Source organism: Callithrix jacchus, chromosome 9 (genome assembly GCF_049354715.1).
Source record: "Callithrix jacchus isolate 240 chromosome 9, calJac240_pri, whole genome shotgun sequence".
Lineage (NCBI taxonomy): Eukaryota > Metazoa > Chordata > Mammalia > Primates > Cebidae > Callithrix > Callithrix jacchus.
Genome location: NC_133510.1, coordinates 120,122,234 through 120,140,194, shown reverse-complemented (window position 1 = coordinate 120,140,194; position 17,961 = coordinate 120,122,234). Strand labels below are relative to the sequence as shown.

Below are 17,961 nucleotides of genomic sequence, written 5' to 3'. Positions count from 1 at the left end.
GATTCATAGGAAAAGCCTGATGGAAGGTGTCTCGGGTGTGTTTGAGCTCACCACCTTCCCCACGCACCCTCGGTGCCAGGAGCCGAGTGGTGCCTAGCGTGTGGACCAAGGTGCAAAATGGGTCCTGACTGAGAGAAAGGCTCCTTGGGAATCATTCACGTGAGTCAGTTCCCCTTCGCCACCTTGAGCTGACCTGGAGGTAGCCCCACTTCCTGACCTCCCCCCATCCGTGTCTGCTCCTGGAGTTGGAAAGGAAATAATAAGAGGAGGATTCTGGGAAAGGTGGAGGGTCTGTTTTTTCCTTCAGGCTCCAAAACAGCTTCGCAGGCATGTCTATGTCGACTCCAAGAAGCTGCCAGAAGGAAAAGGAAAAAAACAAAATCTCCAGACCTAGAGTTCAGACCTGATGATGGCAGCAGTGAATGTTTCTCGGGCACGTGGCATCTGCCAGACACTCAGCTGAGCCAGGCAGTGGGTCTGCAGTAGCTGATGGAACCCTCCCAGGAACACCGTTGGTTTCCCGCCTTACAGATGCAGACATCGAGGCTCAGGAGAGGGCGAGACTGCCCAAGGCCACAGGCATCATAATGAGAAGTAGAGTCGAAGGCTGCTGCAGTGGTTTCAGCCTTGTAATCCCAGCACTTTGGGAGGCAGAGGCAGGAGGTTCACTTGAGACCACGAGTTGGTGCCACTGCATTCCAGCCTAGGTGACATGGCAAGACTGTCTCAAAAAAAAAAAAAAAAAAAGAAGTAGAGAGTCAGGTTCCATCCCTGGTCTGATCTCATTTGGAGAGGGAACCAGAGATGGCGGGAGGATGGGCAATGCCAAGGGCAGCTGGTGGGGGTGGCGCTGGTTTTCCCACTGCCTTCTCACCCCTGGGCAATACTTCTTGGGTTCTAAAGTCTTTAAGTGGTCCCAGACTGTGACCGTGGCCCATTCACCATTTGCCATATTCTGCTATCAGGGTGGACCAGATGCGGTCCCTGCCCTCCAGAAGCTCAGGGGCTGGAGCGGAGTAGGGGAGCATCCCGACAATTGAAGTGTAGTAGGAGGAAGACTCTGATGGGGCCTGGGCAGACTGGCCAGCTCCACACTGTTCTGTCTGCCAAAGCCTGGTAACCTGAACAACCAGCCAGCCAAACGTACCCGCGCCTTCTCTCTTCCTCTGGGCTGAACTGTGGCTTTTCCCCTGGGATCTTCAGGGTGTCCATGAACCCCATGAAATAGGATAGGGAATTGTCTGAGTGCCTCTGGGGAGGGGCCCTCCGCCCTCATCAAAGTCCAAACTGTGAAGGCCTTCCACTGTATGTAGATGACAACTCAGTAAGAAAAGGATTCACTTACTGTTGTTTATTTAATTTGTTTTTGAGATGGTCCTGCTCTGTTGCCCAGGCTGGAGCATAGCGGTGCAATCACAGCTCACTGCAGCCTCTAACTCCCAGGCTCAAGTGATCCTTCCGCCTCAGGCTCCCTCCTCAGACAGGGGCTCCTCAGCAGAGGAGAATGAATGTGATCTTTTCATTCACATTCATGAATGTGAACGGCTGGGGAGGGGGTGCTGAGCTCTGGGGCAGGGTCCAGGGCCCTGGCTTGGAGTCATCCACACAGTGGTCCTGATCATGGGACTCCCAGACTCTGGAACCCTTTCTCTCTTGATCAGGTGGGGGCTTCCAAGCCTCCCCTGCCCTCCCCTCTGGGAGCTCACAGGGGAAACTGGCAGGAGAAGGCCCGCTGTGGAAGCTTCCCAAAGGGCTGGGGATCAACCAAAGGTACCTGCCTGCTCTGGCCCCTGCTGGTGTTTCTCATTCCGTTCACCTGGGCCCCATCACCTCACCATCTGCAGCAGCCACAGAGGGGGACCCTGGAGGCTGGCATTCCGTGTGCACTAAGCTCAGCACTGGAGTCGTCCTCGCTGCTTTGCTCAGACGCTTCATCCGGGCTGTGTCTCTCTCAGCCACCAGTCCTGCTCCTTAAAAAACGCAGCCAGCTGTGAATCAGGCGACAGCTGCTCTTTCTTGAGCACTCGTCAATCATCTGATCTTCTGAAGAGTCCTTTGGAGGCGGGACTGTTGTTGCCAATTTACAGATGGGCAAACTGAAGTTCAGACACAGGATATGACTTCCCAAGGGCACTTAGCTGCCAGGTACGGGACCTAGACTCAAAACCAGGCCTTCTAGTGGAATTTGCAAATGCCAGGAGAAACCACCTCTCCCACGTGCCAGGAACCCCACACACTCTAGACTGAGACTGAGAGTCCATGCATCTGTATGATCCAGGGGAGGCCATGCTCTCACCCCACAGCCTCATCAGTAGTGTTCCACACATGGTTTACTGAGACGGCAAGGGGAGAGCTGGACCTCGAGGCAGGCAGGATTGCTTCTGGATGATGTGGAAAGTTCTAGAATATAGGTGGGCTGCCCCTGGAGATAAGCTCAGTAGTGGGCAGTGGGAGGGGAGTGGGGACCCCGGCTGGGAGGAAGAGGCAGGAGGGTGCTCCCCCTCTGTTTCCTAAGGTCTTACTGGGTTGCTCAGGTCTGTTTCGGAAGAATTTGTGTTTTCTCTGTGCCACCCACTGGCAGTCCTCTCCAAGACGTCCTCGCTCCACGGATTAGTGGTAATTAGATCGCTGCTGCATCTTTTTCTCTTGCCTCCCCCACTGCCACCCTGGCAGGATATTTTTTTGTCAGTTAATGGTCTCCAGAATGCATCGTGGAAATTTAATCAATGCTCAGACACACCATACAGCCCAGTAAGACAAACAGAATACCCTGGGTGTTGATAAGATGCTCTTCCCTTTGCAAAGCACTTCAGGATGTGTTATCTCAGGCTCAGGGAATGAGGTGTGTTCAGCTCAAAAGGGCCCACGGTTCTAGGAGGAAAAGTCAGGGCCTCTTTGTTCTTTTGTCCATGCTGGAGTTACTGTGCAGGGTGAGGGCCTGGGCAGCCTTCCTGTTGTCTGCTCCAGCTTAATTATTAATTTATAAAACCAGGAGGTCGAGTGGGTGATTTCCGCTGGTGGTGGTGGCCACTGAGCACTGGGATAAAAAGGCCCTTTGTCGTCCCAGTGGTGTGACCTTTGCAGACAGGCACACTGTCAGGAGCAAGACTTTCGTTCTGGGCACTGCTTCCTGGCAGGTCAGAGGAGATCTCAGGGCCCAGGTGCCTCCAGGAGGGAGGGCAGGTGGCCAGGCCGGAGATAGCAGTCCCTGAAGGGGGTTTGTAGAGGCCAAAGTTAGGCTGCAGAGGCCAGCTTGCCCTGGGTGCAGAGATTGGAAGAGAGTTCCCTGAGTTCCTTCTGAGCACCTATGCCAGGATCCCAGTGATTAGGGAACCCTGAGTAAATACTCAGCACTTTGCAGGCCTCACTCACCTGGTAGTTCTAAGGGAGTTCCCTGTCTTGCCCTTGCCTGCATTCTCCAAGGACCTTGGCCAGAGTCCTACAATGGCACACAGGTGGCTTCTTACCACCTGTCCTTTTCCAGCAGATAGACATGGGTTCAAATCATGGTAGTGTCTCTTACTTGTCTAGGCAAGGCATTTTGCCTCCCTGAGCCTCAGTTTCCCCATCTGTAAAATGAGAGAAAAAATAGAACCTGTGTCACCGAATTGTTGCTAGGATTAAGTTAGAATTTGGGCAAAGCTCTTGACCCGTCCTCAGTGCTTAAGAGTTATTGGCAGTTACTAATCATTTCAATGGTGAACAGTTCAGGAGCTGGCTGCATGTCTCCTTTTAAAGGGCATTCAATGACTTTTTTGGTAATTCATTTTAATTTTTACATGCTTGCCATCTTAGACGTGCCTAAACTTAATCACCGTCTCTGCCCTGTGCTCATAATTGGGGACCTTAATGTACTTTAGTTTGTAGCACTCCATAGTATTTAAGAACCTACATATTGTTCATTATTACTATTTTATGCAGACACTCTTACTTCTTGCAACCTGTCTTCCTGATGGATGTCGTTTTCTTATTTAATACACCTTTCGGTAGATTTTTCAGTGAGGCTCTGTGAGTTGTAAACTTTGTCTGAAAATATTGTTATTTTTGCAGGCATGCATGAATGATCATTTGGCTGGGTGTAAAATTTAAGGTTGCTGGGTTTTTTTCAGCACTTCATTTTTGGTCTTGTTGCTGTTGAGAAGTCAGCTGTTAGTCTAATTGACATTTCTTTGTAGAAACAAACCTATTTTCTCTCGAATTGATACTTCCTTGTAGAAACCTATTTTCCCTTTTCCCTGCTTTAAAACTTGTGTCATTGGTGTTCTGTACATGCTATGTCTAGATGTGGATTTATTTTTATTTATCCTGGGAATGGTTTATGTTATTTGATTCTAAGGAAGGTTCATGTCTTCCATTATGAAAATATTATCTATCCCTTTTCTCTTTATCTTCTTCATTAGTAATTCCTATTAGAAAAATGTTGGATCATCTCATTCTGTCCTGAATGCCTCTTAATCTTTCATATATTCTTTATATTTCTCTGTGCCCTATTCTGGGTCATTTCCTTAGATCTGTCTTCTGGTTCACTAATTCTCTCTTCAGCTATTACAACTTTGCTGCCTTAACCTATTAAATTTCAAAAAAATTTCAATGACTTGTAAAAAAATGTTTATAAGTGCTAGTTTTCAAATTCACCTCTTTCACATAGGGTACTATTCTTCCATTGTTTGTAATAATTGAAAGCTTACTGTATAGTCTCTTCTGTTTTACCTTCTTGGGGTGCTATTCCTTTGTTAATTTTGTCTTCAGATTCTCCCATATGGTGGTTCATTTGCTTGTATGGTTTGGTTTTTGATTACGAGTTCATCTTTGGGCTTTTTCCTGACTCCCCTCGGCCCTTCCCCGCACTGCCCCACAGGAGTCCTGTGTGCCCTGAGTTTTGTGAAGAACCTTACACAGTGCAATTGCATTTCTTGTGCTAGATATGTCAGGGTTTTTACCAGTCTGCAAACATTTTTCCCATTAACTCCTCGGTTTGGGTTTCCTGCATCACAGAGGCTTGGATTTTTCACCAGTGTGTGGCTCAGGCTTGGAGTTTGGATTCATTGCAGAAGCCTGCTCTTTCTCCTTTCTCCATCTCCCAGCAGAGATGGCTTTCTCATTATTCTCTGGACCAGTGGGGAACGTTTTTTTCTGGCCCACCTGATGTGCAGGAGCGGCCTTTTGTGTTTCAGCTTTTTAGAGGCGGCTCAGTTCCAGTTCATGCAGACCCAAGGCCTTTTCTGTGGAGTTGAAGTCACTACCCTTAGCTGTTGGAGCCTGAAACCACTCTAACACACCTAGGCCATCTCAGCAGCATCTGTCACTAACCCTGCTGCTTCCCGGTCTCCTCCTGGTCCCTGGCACTTGGGTATTTCCCTTTCCGTCCATTTAGTTGGGGATTACATTTGTTTCTTGCTTTATCCAATGTTTGTAATGGAAGGCAGAGTCTGTATTAGCTCTAAGTAGCAGCACCTGGAATTCTTAATCTAAGTATCCTACTGAAGTAAGTCTTGTACTTTTTTTTCTTTTTGAGACAGAGTCTTTCTCTGTCGCTCAGGCTGGAATGCAGTGGCGCAGTCTCAGCTCACTGCAACCTCCGCCTCCCAGGTTCAAGTGATTCTCCTGCCTTGGCCTCCCAGGTAGCTGGGATTACAGGCATGCACCACCACGCCCAGCTAATTTTTGTATTTCTAGTATGGACAGGTTTTTGCCGTGTTGGCCAGGCTGGTCTTGAACTCCTGGCCTCCAGTTATCCAACCTCCTCAGTCTCCCAAAGTGCTGGGATTACAGCCATGAGCCACCACGCCTGGCCAGGCTTGTACTTTAGTTAAGCCTATCTCTGCTTGATTTGGCCTCAGGATAAATCTGGAACTGAAGATAGTTCTGGAAGGCTGTGAAAACCTGTTTCTTAGATGCTCTGAAAGACGCCCACTTGCCTACTCTCAAAATCTCTCCTGATTCACTGTTGCTTTTTTCCCCCTTTTTCATCTGTAGTCTTTTTATTAAAATGGAGACATTTTTCTCCCTCTGATTACATAAATGAAATGTATTTATGGTTCCCTCACTTCTCGGTTTGGGCATACAGCCTAGCAAATGGCTATGCAAACAGAATCTTAAGTCATGGACCTTGGTCTAAATCCCTGTTCTGCTGCTCCTAGCTGTGTGACCTTCAGGGAGTGACTTAGCCTCTCTGATACTCAGTTTCTTTATCTGTAAAATGGGTGTGATTACTACCCCAAGAGGGAAGTACCTAAATAAGATAATTCAGGTACCTCAAAGGGAGGACTGAGTCCTAGCCTCTAGGTAAATGTTAACATGTGGTGGTGGTGATTATTATTATTTATTGAGACAGAGTGTCTGTCACTCAAGCTGAAGTGCAGTGGTGTGATATCAGCTCACTGCAACCTCCACCTCCCAGGTTCAAGCGATTCTCCTGCCTCAGCCTCCTGAGTAGCTGGCGTGGCAGCTGTGCACCACCACACCCAGCTAAAACACATGGTGTTTATTATTACCGCTATAAGGCACATGGTAAAGAACAGAGCATAGCTGTAGGGAGGGAACATAGATGAGCAAAACAGACTGTGATTTTTAAAGTCATGAGCACCCACTCTGACAGCTTTCTCAGTTGCCTTATTGCTCATGAGAGAACAGTAGATTCTAAAGTCAATTCACTCTGTCCCAGCTTCCCCTTTAATCCTGAGAATCCGAGGATTCATTCAGGGGAGGAAAAACCCCACAGAGATCCTAACAAGACCCTTGGTTTCCGAGGTTGAAATGAGTGCTGCTGATGTGGGCCTGCGATAGCTCTTACCAGGAATTCACTGGCTTTCGCACTTACAAAGTGGGTGGAAGTTGGCGTGAAAGGGTATTAAGGTGCGTCATAAATGCCAGCAGTTAGTCTTCGAGCTGCTGCTACTCCTCTGAAGGACAGAATTCGGTTTGAGAGCTTCCTTCTCAAGGCCAAGTGCACCCAAATGCATCTTTGGTTAATTTTAACACCCCAGCAGCTAGGAGTGGTCTATGATGTGTACGCGTTCAGCATGTGGCATCCAAGGAAAAGGCAGGTGACGGGGAGGAGCCGGCATCCAGAAACGTGAAGTGCCCTGCGTGTGCCAGGCATGAGAGGGCAGTCCCACGTGGAGTGGATCCTGCAAAGCTGAGGAGGCTGTCCCTCCCCGTCTCCCTCCCAAGGCCCAGGGTTAGTCATTGTTTTGGTGGTAGCCACAGGAAGCAGGCAAGTCGAGGCATCCCTGCTGAGCGTGGATCCAGCTGAGCAGCCACAACAGTATCACGGGATTACTTAGGGGACAGTAACAGTCCCGGCCACTCCAGCGACTCCTGTGTCTCCTACCAGATCCTATGCTAAGGGTGTGCATGATCTTTTTAAAAATTGAGGCAAAATTCATGTAACGTAAAATTTACCATTTTAGGTTGGGCACTATGGCTGACACCTGTAATCTCAGCACTTTGGGAGGCTGAAGTGGAAGGATCACTTGAGGCCAGGAGTTTGAGATCAGCCTGGGCAACATAGCAAGACCTTGTCTCTACAAAAGAAAATAAAAAATAAATTAGCTGGGTGCTGTGGTGTGCACCTGTAGTCCCAGCTGCTCAGGAGGCTGAGGCAGGAGGATCACTTGAGTCCAGGGGTTTGAGGCTGCTGTGAGCGGTGATCGTGCCAATGTACTCCATTCAGCCTGGAGGACAGAGTGAGACCCTGTCTCAAAAAAAGTTACATTGTAACCATTTTAAAGTGTACAATTCAGGCCAGGTGTAGTGGCTCAAGCCTGTAATCCCAGCACTTTGGGAGGTCAAGGTGGGCAGATCACTTGAGGTCAGGAGTTCGAGACCAGCCTGACCAACATGGTGAAACCCCATCTCTATTAAAAAAAATTAAAGTGTACAATTCTGTGGCATTAAGTACATTCACAATGATATTAAAAGATCACATCTATTTCTAGGGCATTTTCATTGCCCCCTAAAAAAACCTCATACCCATTAGTCGTCACTCCCCATTTTCTCCTCCCCCAGCCCCTGGTGATCACTAATCTCTGTTTTGCCTGTGTGGATCTGCCTGTCTGGGGCATTTCATATAAATGTCATCTTGCAGTAGGTGGGCCCTGTACCTCTATATTTGCCCTTCGTGGAGTGTGACAGGGCTGCCTCCCTTTGTACTGCTTTATAACATCACCTGGATACACCCATTTTGTTTATGTACTCACCAGTTGGTAGATGTTGGGTGGTTGCCACCTTTGGGCGATTGTGAATAGCTTGTGGTGGTTTTTCGTGGCGTGAACAACCTCACAAGGGAGGAGGTGCTGTTGTCATCTCGGTATCACAGAGGAGGAAGCAGCCTCGGGAGCTCAGGGCAACAGCTGAGTGGGATGCTGAGCAGAGACCCACAGCAGCCTCCCCCGGCAGTGCAGTCAGGAGCTCACCCTTCCATCCAGCCCAGCTCACCTTTGTTTTCCGGGATTTCCTCCAAGTAGCTGGGATTAGAGGTGTCCACCACCACACCCAGCTAATTTTTGTATTTTTAGTAGAGATGGGGTTTCCTCATGTTGGCCAGGCTGGTCTCAAACTCCTGACCTCATGATCCGCCTGCCTTGGCCTTCCAAAGTGCTGGGATTACAGGCATGAGCCACTGTGCCTGGCCGCCAATATTTTTTAACCCAGCAGATTTCTGCCTCCTCTTAATGAAAGGGGAAGATCTGGCTGCCCGTGGCAGCAACTGGCTAGAGGGAATGGTGGCAGCCCCTTGGACAGGGTGGGGGCTCCAGTTCCTGCCGCACAGGCCCCTTCTCTTACTTAATGTCTTTCTGGCCCTGGAGACACTGAGATCCTCAACCCCACCTTGACAGCATCTGAGGAAGGAATTGGCTTCAATTGCCCCATCATACCCAAGGTTAAATAGTTTTTATGTTGACACCTAATTCACAGCTCATAACATTCACCATTTAAAAGTGTACAATTCAGTGGCTTTTAGTATATTCATAGAGTTATGCAAACATCACCATCACCACTGTCTAATTCCTTATTTTATTGCTTTGTTTGGAGATGGAGTCTTGCCCTGTCACCCAGGCTGGAGTTCAGTGGTGCTATCTCAGCTCACTGCAACCTCCCGGGTCCAAACGATTCTCCTGCCTCAGCCTCCCCAGTAGCTGGGACTACAGGTGCGTGCCAACACATTTGCTTAGTTTTTGTATTTTCAGTAAAGACGGAGCCTCCTGTTGGCCTAGCTGGTCTCCAACTCCTGACTTCAAATGATCCACCTGCCACAGCCTCCCAAAGTGCTGAGATTAAAGGTGTGAGCCACTGTGCTTGGCCAGCACTATCTAATTATAGAACAATTTGTCACCCCCCAGAAATACCCATGGCCAGTCACTTCTCATTCCCCCAGCACCCACCAGCCTCTGGCAACCATCAGTCTACTTTGTCTCAGTGGATTTGCCTGTCCTGGGCACGTCATATAAATGGGATCATACACATATACACATGTGGCCCTGTATGTCTGGCTTCTTCCTGTAATTATTTCAAGGTTTAGCCATGCCATAGCATTTACTAATGCTTCATTTCTTTTTTTGCTGAGTAATACTCCATCATCTGGATGCGCCACATTTTGTTCACTCATTCATTTGTTGATGGATGTTTGGATTGTTTCCAACTCTTGGCACTTACGAAGAGTGCTGCTTTGAACATTGGTTACAGGTTTCTGGTGTGTACATACATTTTCTTTTATCTTGGGTATAAATGGAATTATTGGCCAGGCATGGTGGCTCACACCTGTAATCCCAGCCCTCTGGGAGGCCAAGGCAAGTGGATCAGGTGAGGGCAGGAATTCGAGGCCAGAATGGCCAACATGGTGAAACCCCATCTCTACTAAAAATACAAAAATTAGCCAAAAGTGGTGGCATGTGCCTGTAATCACAGCTATTCAGGAGCCAGAGGCAGGACAATCGCTTGAACCTGGGAGGCGGAGATTGCAGTGAGCTGAGATCGTGCCACTGCACTGTAGCCTGGGTGACAGAGCGAGACTCTGTCTCAAAAAAAAAAAAAAAATTGTTTTGGAGTGGAGTGGAGTGGAGTTGCTGAATTGCTGGATCACATGGTAATTCTAGGTTTAATTAATGGAGGAACTACCAAACTGTTTTCCATGGTGGTTGTACCATTTTACATCCCTGCTAGTGATGTATGAGAGTTTCGGTTTCTCTGCAGCCCCATCAGCATCTATTATTTCTTTTGTTTATCACTATAGTCATCATGGTTAAAAAATGTTTAACCCAAATACAATTATACAAGTAATCTCCGTTAATTGGAGAGAAGTTAAAGGACAGATAACCAAACATAGGGTCAAAGGGAGGAGAGGAGAGAAATGTTCCCTAACTCTACGTTCTGAAAACAGTTGACGACTATTATTTCATTGTATACTCTCCTGTTTTCTCTGTGCACCTGTGTATATCATTATGAACTTCGGAGTGTAAATGAGATCTTAGTCTGTTGGATTTTCCATGCAATAATGACATTTTCCAATGTCCCACAGTATCTTAAAAACGTTTGTAAATGCTATGTAGTATTCCGACTTCAGGATCTGTCTTGTGTTCTGCAGCTCAGCATGTCCCCTAATTTCTTTCTGTTTTGAGAGCCTCTCGCTGTGCTGCTCAGACTAGAGTGCAGTCTTAGCTCGTGGCAAGCTCAACTTCTCAGGCTTAAGTGATCCTCCTACCTCAGCCTCACTGGTAGCTGGGACCACAGGTGTGCACCACCAGGCCCAGCTAATTTTTTGAGTTTTTTTTTTGTGTGTGTGTGTGTGTGTGTGTAGATGGGATCTCCCTGTGTTGCTCAGGCTGGTCTTGAATTCTTGGGCTCAAGTGATCCTCCCACCTCAGCTTCCCAGAGTGCTGGGTTTACAGCCATGAGCCACCAAACCTGGCCCATTTCTCCCAGTTTCTTCCTTTTCTTTTTTTGAGATGGAGTTTTTGCTCTTGTGACTTAGGCTGGAGTATAGTGGCGCGATCTTGGCTCACTGCAATCTCTGTTTCCCTGGTTCAAGTGATTTTCCTGCCTCAGCCTCCCAAGTGGCTGGGATTACAGGCATGCACCACCACACCTAGTTAATTGTTGTATTTTTAGTAGAGACAGGGTTTCAGCATGTTGGCCAGGCTGGTCTCAAACTCCTGACCTCATGTGATCACCTGCCTTGGCCTCCCAAATTGCTGAGATTACAGGTGTGAGCCGTTGGGCCCAGCCCCCCAATTTCTTCTTCTAAACAGGCAACCATGATTACTCTCATCTGTTCATCTTTATACGCCTGTCTTAATTTCTCAGGATTTGTTCCTAGGGATCAAGTTCTGGTTAAAGGGTATAGACCAGTGCTGCCTAACACAAACAATAATGTGAGGTGTAATCATGATACATTTTCTAGTAGCTATGATGTAATTACATTATATTATATAATGTCATTCTAAATTTTCTCATGGACACATTAAGAGAAGTCAAGAAATTAATGGTCAGATGAATTTTCGTAGTGTATCTTATTTGGCCCATTATATTTAAAATATCATTGTACCATATAATCAATAGCAAAAGTTACTGCAGTGGTTTACATTCTTTTTTGTACTTAGGCTTGGCCAGCTGGCGAGTGGTTTCCACTTCAGCACGTCTCCGTCTGGGCTCACCACCTTTCAAGGGCTTAGGGCCACTGGGACAGGCAGGTGTGCTCTTTCATGTTGACTTTTTTTGATACAAAGTGACAGTTCACCTCTACCCCCAGAAGATTGGGCCAGTGAAACTCCCACCAGCCCCATGAACTGGTGTGAATTTCCCTTAGGTTGAAATCTAAAACCAGAAATAATGAGGTCCAGCTGCCAGGAACCAAAGCCCATCTCTGCCCATCATCCCCATGGCAACTGTGACCTCGGGGTGGGGGAGGGGAGCCTTGGAGAAGAGCTTAGAGGTGAGGAGCCAGGAAACTGGAAAAGCTTCCAGCCCCGGAGCCCTCGAGAGAAAGACAGCTCCTTCCGTGGGCTTTGGTGCTGTGATGCAGGCAGACGTGCATCAGGTGCTTGTGCGAGGGGCTCTTTTGGGGGCCCAAGGTCGGGGGGTGGTTAGGAGGAAGCAGCTCACCAGGCACGTCGGGTTAGACCAGCTCCACCTGCCAGGGCCTGGGGTGTTCTGAAAGTCAGTTCCTGAGGCTTCAGAAATCATCCTTTCTCACAGTTACTGTGCCAGAGGCAGAGGAGTCTCGCCTGAGCTATGAGCTGAGTCTTTGGCTCCAGGGATTTGGGTGTCAAAATGAGCAATTCAGAGATGGAAGGTTGTCTTTCTAATCCTTTGCTTTCAGTCAGGCAGGACAGAGGGCGTATGTGTGTGTGAGTTTGCATGTGTCTGCATGCACTTTTTTTTTTTTTTGAGACAGAGTATTATTCCATCGCCCAGGTTGGAGTGCAGTGGCGCAATCTTGGCCCACTGCAACCTCCACCTCCTGGGCTCAAGTGATTCTCCTGCCTCAGCCTCCCGAGTAGCTGGGATTGCAGGTGCAATCCCACCAGGCCTGGCTAATTATTGCATTTTTAGTAGAGACAGGGCTTTACCATGTTGGCCAGGCTGGTCTCGAACTCCTGGTCTCAAGTGATCCACCTACCTCAGCCTCCCAAAGTACTGGATTACAGGCGTGAGCCACTGTACACAGCCTTGCATACACTTTGGATGCAGTTAACTGGAAACTTCGTAAGATAAACCTGGACTAGGATGATTTATGTACCTCTTCCTATCTGTGGGACCTTGGGCACATCTCAGAGTTCTCATCTCTAGAATGAGCGTAGAATTATACCTACGTAACAGAACTGGTGACAGGGTGGCATCAGCGCAGGCTTATTCAAGTAGAGTTGAACACAGACGCCAGATCACGGTAAATGTTCAGTTAATGTCTGACCTTGTTGTTATGATTTATGTATGTAATTTATTTTTTAAATGGCTTTATTGACATATAATTCACACACCATGAGATTCTCCCCATTTAAACTGAACCCCATAGTTTTAGTATAATCACAGGGTTATGCAACCATCAAAACAATCTAATTTTACAACATTTTTATCTGTCTCCAAAAGAAACTCCAGTGCCCATTAGCAGCGCCTCCCTGTTCTCCCTCTCCAGCCCCTCCCCTCCCTGGCCTCAGGCATGTACTGGTGTACTTTCTGTACCTGTGGATTTGTCCACCTGAGTATTTCATGCAAATGGAATTATCCAGTGGGTGGCCTCTGCAGTGGCCTCTTTCACTCACCAGGATGCTTTCAGAGTAACTTGTCTTTTTTTTTTGAGCTGGAGTCTTGCTCTGTTACCTAGGCAGAGTGCAGTAGCACGATCTTGGCTCACTGCACCCTCCACCTTCCAGGTTCAAGGATTCTCCTGCCTCAGCCTCCTGAGTAGCTGGGACTACAGGTGGGTGCCACCACACCTGGCTAAATTTTTTTTTGTATTTTCAGTAGAGATGGGGTTTCACTATGTTGGCCAGGCTGGTCTCAAACTCCTGACCTCAAGTGATCTGCCCACCTCGGCCTCCCAAAGTGCTGGGATTACAGATGTGAGCCACCATGTCCAGCCATAACTCAACTTTAATAGTGGTTTAGGTGCATCTGTTTAGCTGTAATTTCTAATTATTATTTATCATCAGATCAGTGTATTTTAGGGGTTACGTGATCAAACAAAGGGAGACAAATAAAACAAGAAAACAAAACACAAAACAGAATGATTTTTTTATACACTTTTTCTTTTTTTTTTTTTTGAGATGGAGTCTCCTTCTGTTGCCCAGGGTAAAGTGCAGTGGTCCGATCTCGGCTTACTGCAACTTCCACCTCCTGGGTTTAAGTGATCCTCCTCCTTCAGCCTCCCAAGTAGCTAGGATTACAGGCATGCACCACCATGCTAGCTAATTTTTGTATTTTTAGTAGAGATGGGGTTTCGTCATGATGGCCAGGCTGATCTTGAACTCCTGACCTCGGGTGATCCACCCACCTCAGCCTCCCAAAGTGCTGGGGTTACAGGCAGTAGCCACTGTGCACAGCCTGAACTATGTTTTCTGGGCAGACACTTCAAGTTGTGGGTCTGCCCCTCTCAAGGTCAGTGACCATGTTGGCCAGGCTGGTCTCAAACTCCTGAAGGTCAGTGACCTTGAGTAACTTACATTCCTTCTGAGCCTCAGTTTGTTCTTTAAAACGGGAATTGTATGTCCCTTATAGGGCCATGGAAGGGACTAAAGAAAATGATGTGTGCCTGGGACACGGTACTCAGCCAGGGAATGACTCAATAACGATATTTAGGAGATCTCTCCACCATCCAGATGGGATCATGTTGTCGGCCGAAAAACTCTTACATGACTAATACACATACATTATATATTAGAGAAAAATTGGAAAATATAGATAAATCAAAAGGAAGACCGTCTTTAATCCCGGTATCGAGATGAGAAATAATAATAATTATTTCGGGGAAAAGAACTCTAGGATATTTAAATTACTTAAATACATTTGTATATTTTTATGTCTTTTCCACAAGAGAGAGTTGTGCTCTTTTGGTAGCAAGCTGTTTTCAGACATTATATGTGGAATGTATTTCTATGCAAATACACAACTGTCACTATTAAAGGCAATATACTTAAAAGTTTTTTTTCTCCCTCTTGCACTCTAAAGGCAGTATACTTTTAAAAAATTGGCCCAGCACTTTGGGAGGCCAAGGCGGGTGGATTATGAGGTCAAGAGATCAAGACCATCCTGGTCAACATGGTGAAACCCCGTCTCTACTAAAAATATAAAAAAAATTAGCTGGGCATGGTGGTGTGTGCCTGTAATCCCAGCTACTCGGGAGGCTGAGGCAGGAGAATTGCCTGAACCCAGGAGGTGGAGGTTGTGGTGATCCGAGATCATGCCATTGCACTCCAGCCTGGGTAACAAGAGCGAAACTCTGTCTCAAAAAAAAAAAAAAAAAAAAAAAAATTGGCTAGATATACCAAAAAGTGTTCGACTAATCTGTTTTTTGCTTTTTTTTTTGAGACAGAATCTTGCTCTGTTGCCTAGGCTGGAGTGCAGTGGTGTGATCTCAGCTCACTGCAACCACCACCTCCTGGGCTCAGGTGATTCTCCTGCTTCAGCCTCCTGAGTAGCTGGGACTGTAGGCGCCTACCACCACCCATGGCTTATCTTTGTATTTTTAATAGAGATGGGATTTTACCATGTTAGCCAGGTCTCGAACTCCTGACCTCAAGTGATCTGCCCTTCTCAGCCTCCCAAAGGGCTGGGACTATAGGCATGAGCTACCCTGCCCAGCCCCAGTCTGCTTTTGACGGTCACTTAGGGCAAGTCCAATTTTAAGCTATTTAAAGAATGCAAAGTTGAATACATTTATGTATTCATATTTTTGTACCTGTTGCGTCTATTATTTTTAGGGTACATTCCTGCCAAGTGAAATTACAATTTTTTAAACATTTTTATTTTTCTTTGTCCTTCCCAAGCTTCCTTTAGTCAGGGAGGAGTAACACATTTTTTTAATAGTAAACTTTTTATTGTGGCATAGTGCACATCCAGAGCAGTGCGTCACTCATGAGCACGCAGTTTGAGGTTTCCGTGAACACAACTGTGTAAACTGTGCTCAGATCTAGAATTGAGCATTCCTTGTACCCAGACCTCCCCTTTGCTCTTCATTCAAGTTACTCCTCATCTCATCCTCCAAAACTCACTCTCAATGTTCACGTCATCCACGGCGCCTCCCTTAAGACCGCCACTATCTTGACCTCTAACATAGTAGTTGAGTTTTGCCTGTTTTTGAACTTTATGCAAATAGAATCATAAAGTATGTACACATTTCTCTCTGGCTGCTTTTTGTTTTGTTTTATTTTGAGATGGAGTTTTACTCTGTCTCCAGACTGGAGTGCAGTGGTGCAATCTCAGCTCACTGCAACCTCCACCTGCCAGGTTCAAGTGATTCTCCTGCCTCGGCCTCTCGAGTAGCTGGGACTATCGGCGTCTGCTACCATGCCCGGCTAATTTTTGTAGTTTTAGTAGAGATGGGGTTTCACCACGTCAGCCAGGCTGGTCTACATTTCTTGACTTCGTGATCCACCCACCTTGACTTGGCCTCCCAAAGTGCTGGAATTACAGGCATAAGCCACCGCGCCCAGCCTCTGTCTGGCTGCTTTTGTCTGTGAGTATATTGTTCATTTTTGTTGCTGTGTGCTCTTACTTTGCTTGATACTACCCATTAGCACTCTACTCTGCCATTGTTGGGCATATGGGTAGTTTCCAGTTTAGGGTGATTTCAACGGCACCGCCATGACATCTTTGTACATATGCTTGGGTGACCAGAAGTATGCATTTTTTGTGTATGTACCCAGGAGTGGAATTGCTAGGCGATGAAGTATGCCATTGTCCTTACTGACATACCTATGATATAAATAGCCATATTTTCCTGCAGAAAGGTAGAAATTGCACTTTCATTATTCACCTAACCGTTCCAAGTGTCAGTGGCTACATCTGTAACGGGGGGATGCAGCCCCTCCCTGCGTGCTGGGAGGAAGAGATAAGCTCATCATTGGAGCCGTGCCCACCGTAAGTGGGGAGCCCTGAGTCCAGGTTGGCAGCCTTAATCAGCTGCTGGAGATGCTTGAGAATTCTGAGCTGTAGATTGTTGAGGAGCCTGAGGCCAAAAAACAATGAGCAGGAAGTGAGGTGACCAGTTGGCCCCAGAAATTAGCTGTCTCTGTAACAGGAGGAAAATGGTGCTTAGGGCAGGGAATGCTGGGAGGATTGAGGTCACAGCTCCTCAGTCCAGCCAGTGTTTTGGAAAGGTTTGTGTGAACTGTATATAGTCCCTAGGAACCAGACCTAAATGCCTTGAGCACCAAGGTACTCTGGGTAGACAGGCGATGTTACTTCGTGGTGAAGGCTGACTTTGGGGTTGGACGGACTTAGAGTTCAGTCCCAGCTCTGCCTCTGTGTGTTGTGGATCTTACGTGCTCTCTGAGCTGCAGTTTTCAAATTACAAAGCTGAGATAATAGCCGGGTGCAGTGGCTCACGCCTGTAATCCCAGCACTTTGGGAGGCTAAGGCAGGTGGATCACTTGAGGGTCAGGAGTTTGACACCAGTCTGGCCAACAGAAACCCTGTCTCTACTAAACATATAAAAATAAGCTGGGCATGGTGGCACATGCCTGTAATCCCAGCTACTCGGGAGGCTGCGGTGCAAGAATCGCTGGAACCACAGAGTTGGATGTTGCAGTGAGCTGAGATTGCACCACTGCATTCCAGCCTGGGTGACAGAGTATGACTCTGTCTCAAAAAATAACAACAACAACAAAAACCTGAGATAACATTCACTCATTAATTTGTTTTGATAATGAAGTGAGAAACGCAGATCATTGTTTAATATCGTGCATGTTTTAGAGACAGGGTCTTGCTCTGTCACCCAGATTAGAGTCCTTCCATTTCTTGGCTCCATACATTTCTCACTATATGTCTCCCAGATCACGTCCAACACCAGCCTGCACCCTTATTTCCTCTCCCTACTCATCTGTCTCTGAGTCTGTGACTATACAAAGCCCCTTTCTTAACTAGGAAAAAACCATCTTCTGGAGCTGAAGAGGAAGGGTCAGACAAGCAGATGCAAGTTTCTCTAGGCCTGGTGTGGTGGCTCATGCCTGTAATCTCAGCACCTTGGGAGGCCTAGGCGGGCAGATTGCTTGAGTCCAGGAGTTTGAGACCAGCGTGGGCAACATGGTGAAACCCTGTCTCTCTTAAAAAAAAAAAAAAATACAAAAATTAGCCAGGCATGGTGATGCACGCCTGTAGTTGCAGCCACCCAGAAGGCCGAGGTGGGAAGATCGCTGGAACCCAGAAGGCAGGGTCTGCGGCTGCAGCGAGCTGAGATGCCAACCAAGGTCGTGCCAGTGTACTCCAGCCTGGGTGACAGAAGTGAAACCCTGCCTCAGGGCAAAA

General features: G+C 47.2%; 1 protein-coding gene across 5 annotated transcripts in view; it reads left to right on the top strand.

Annotated features, from left to right (window-relative positions):
- The window catches only part of TESC (tescalcin), a 58,300-nt gene that overhangs the window by 5,015 nt on the left and 35,324 nt on the right, over nucleotides 1-17,961 (top strand). The window lies entirely within an intron of this gene.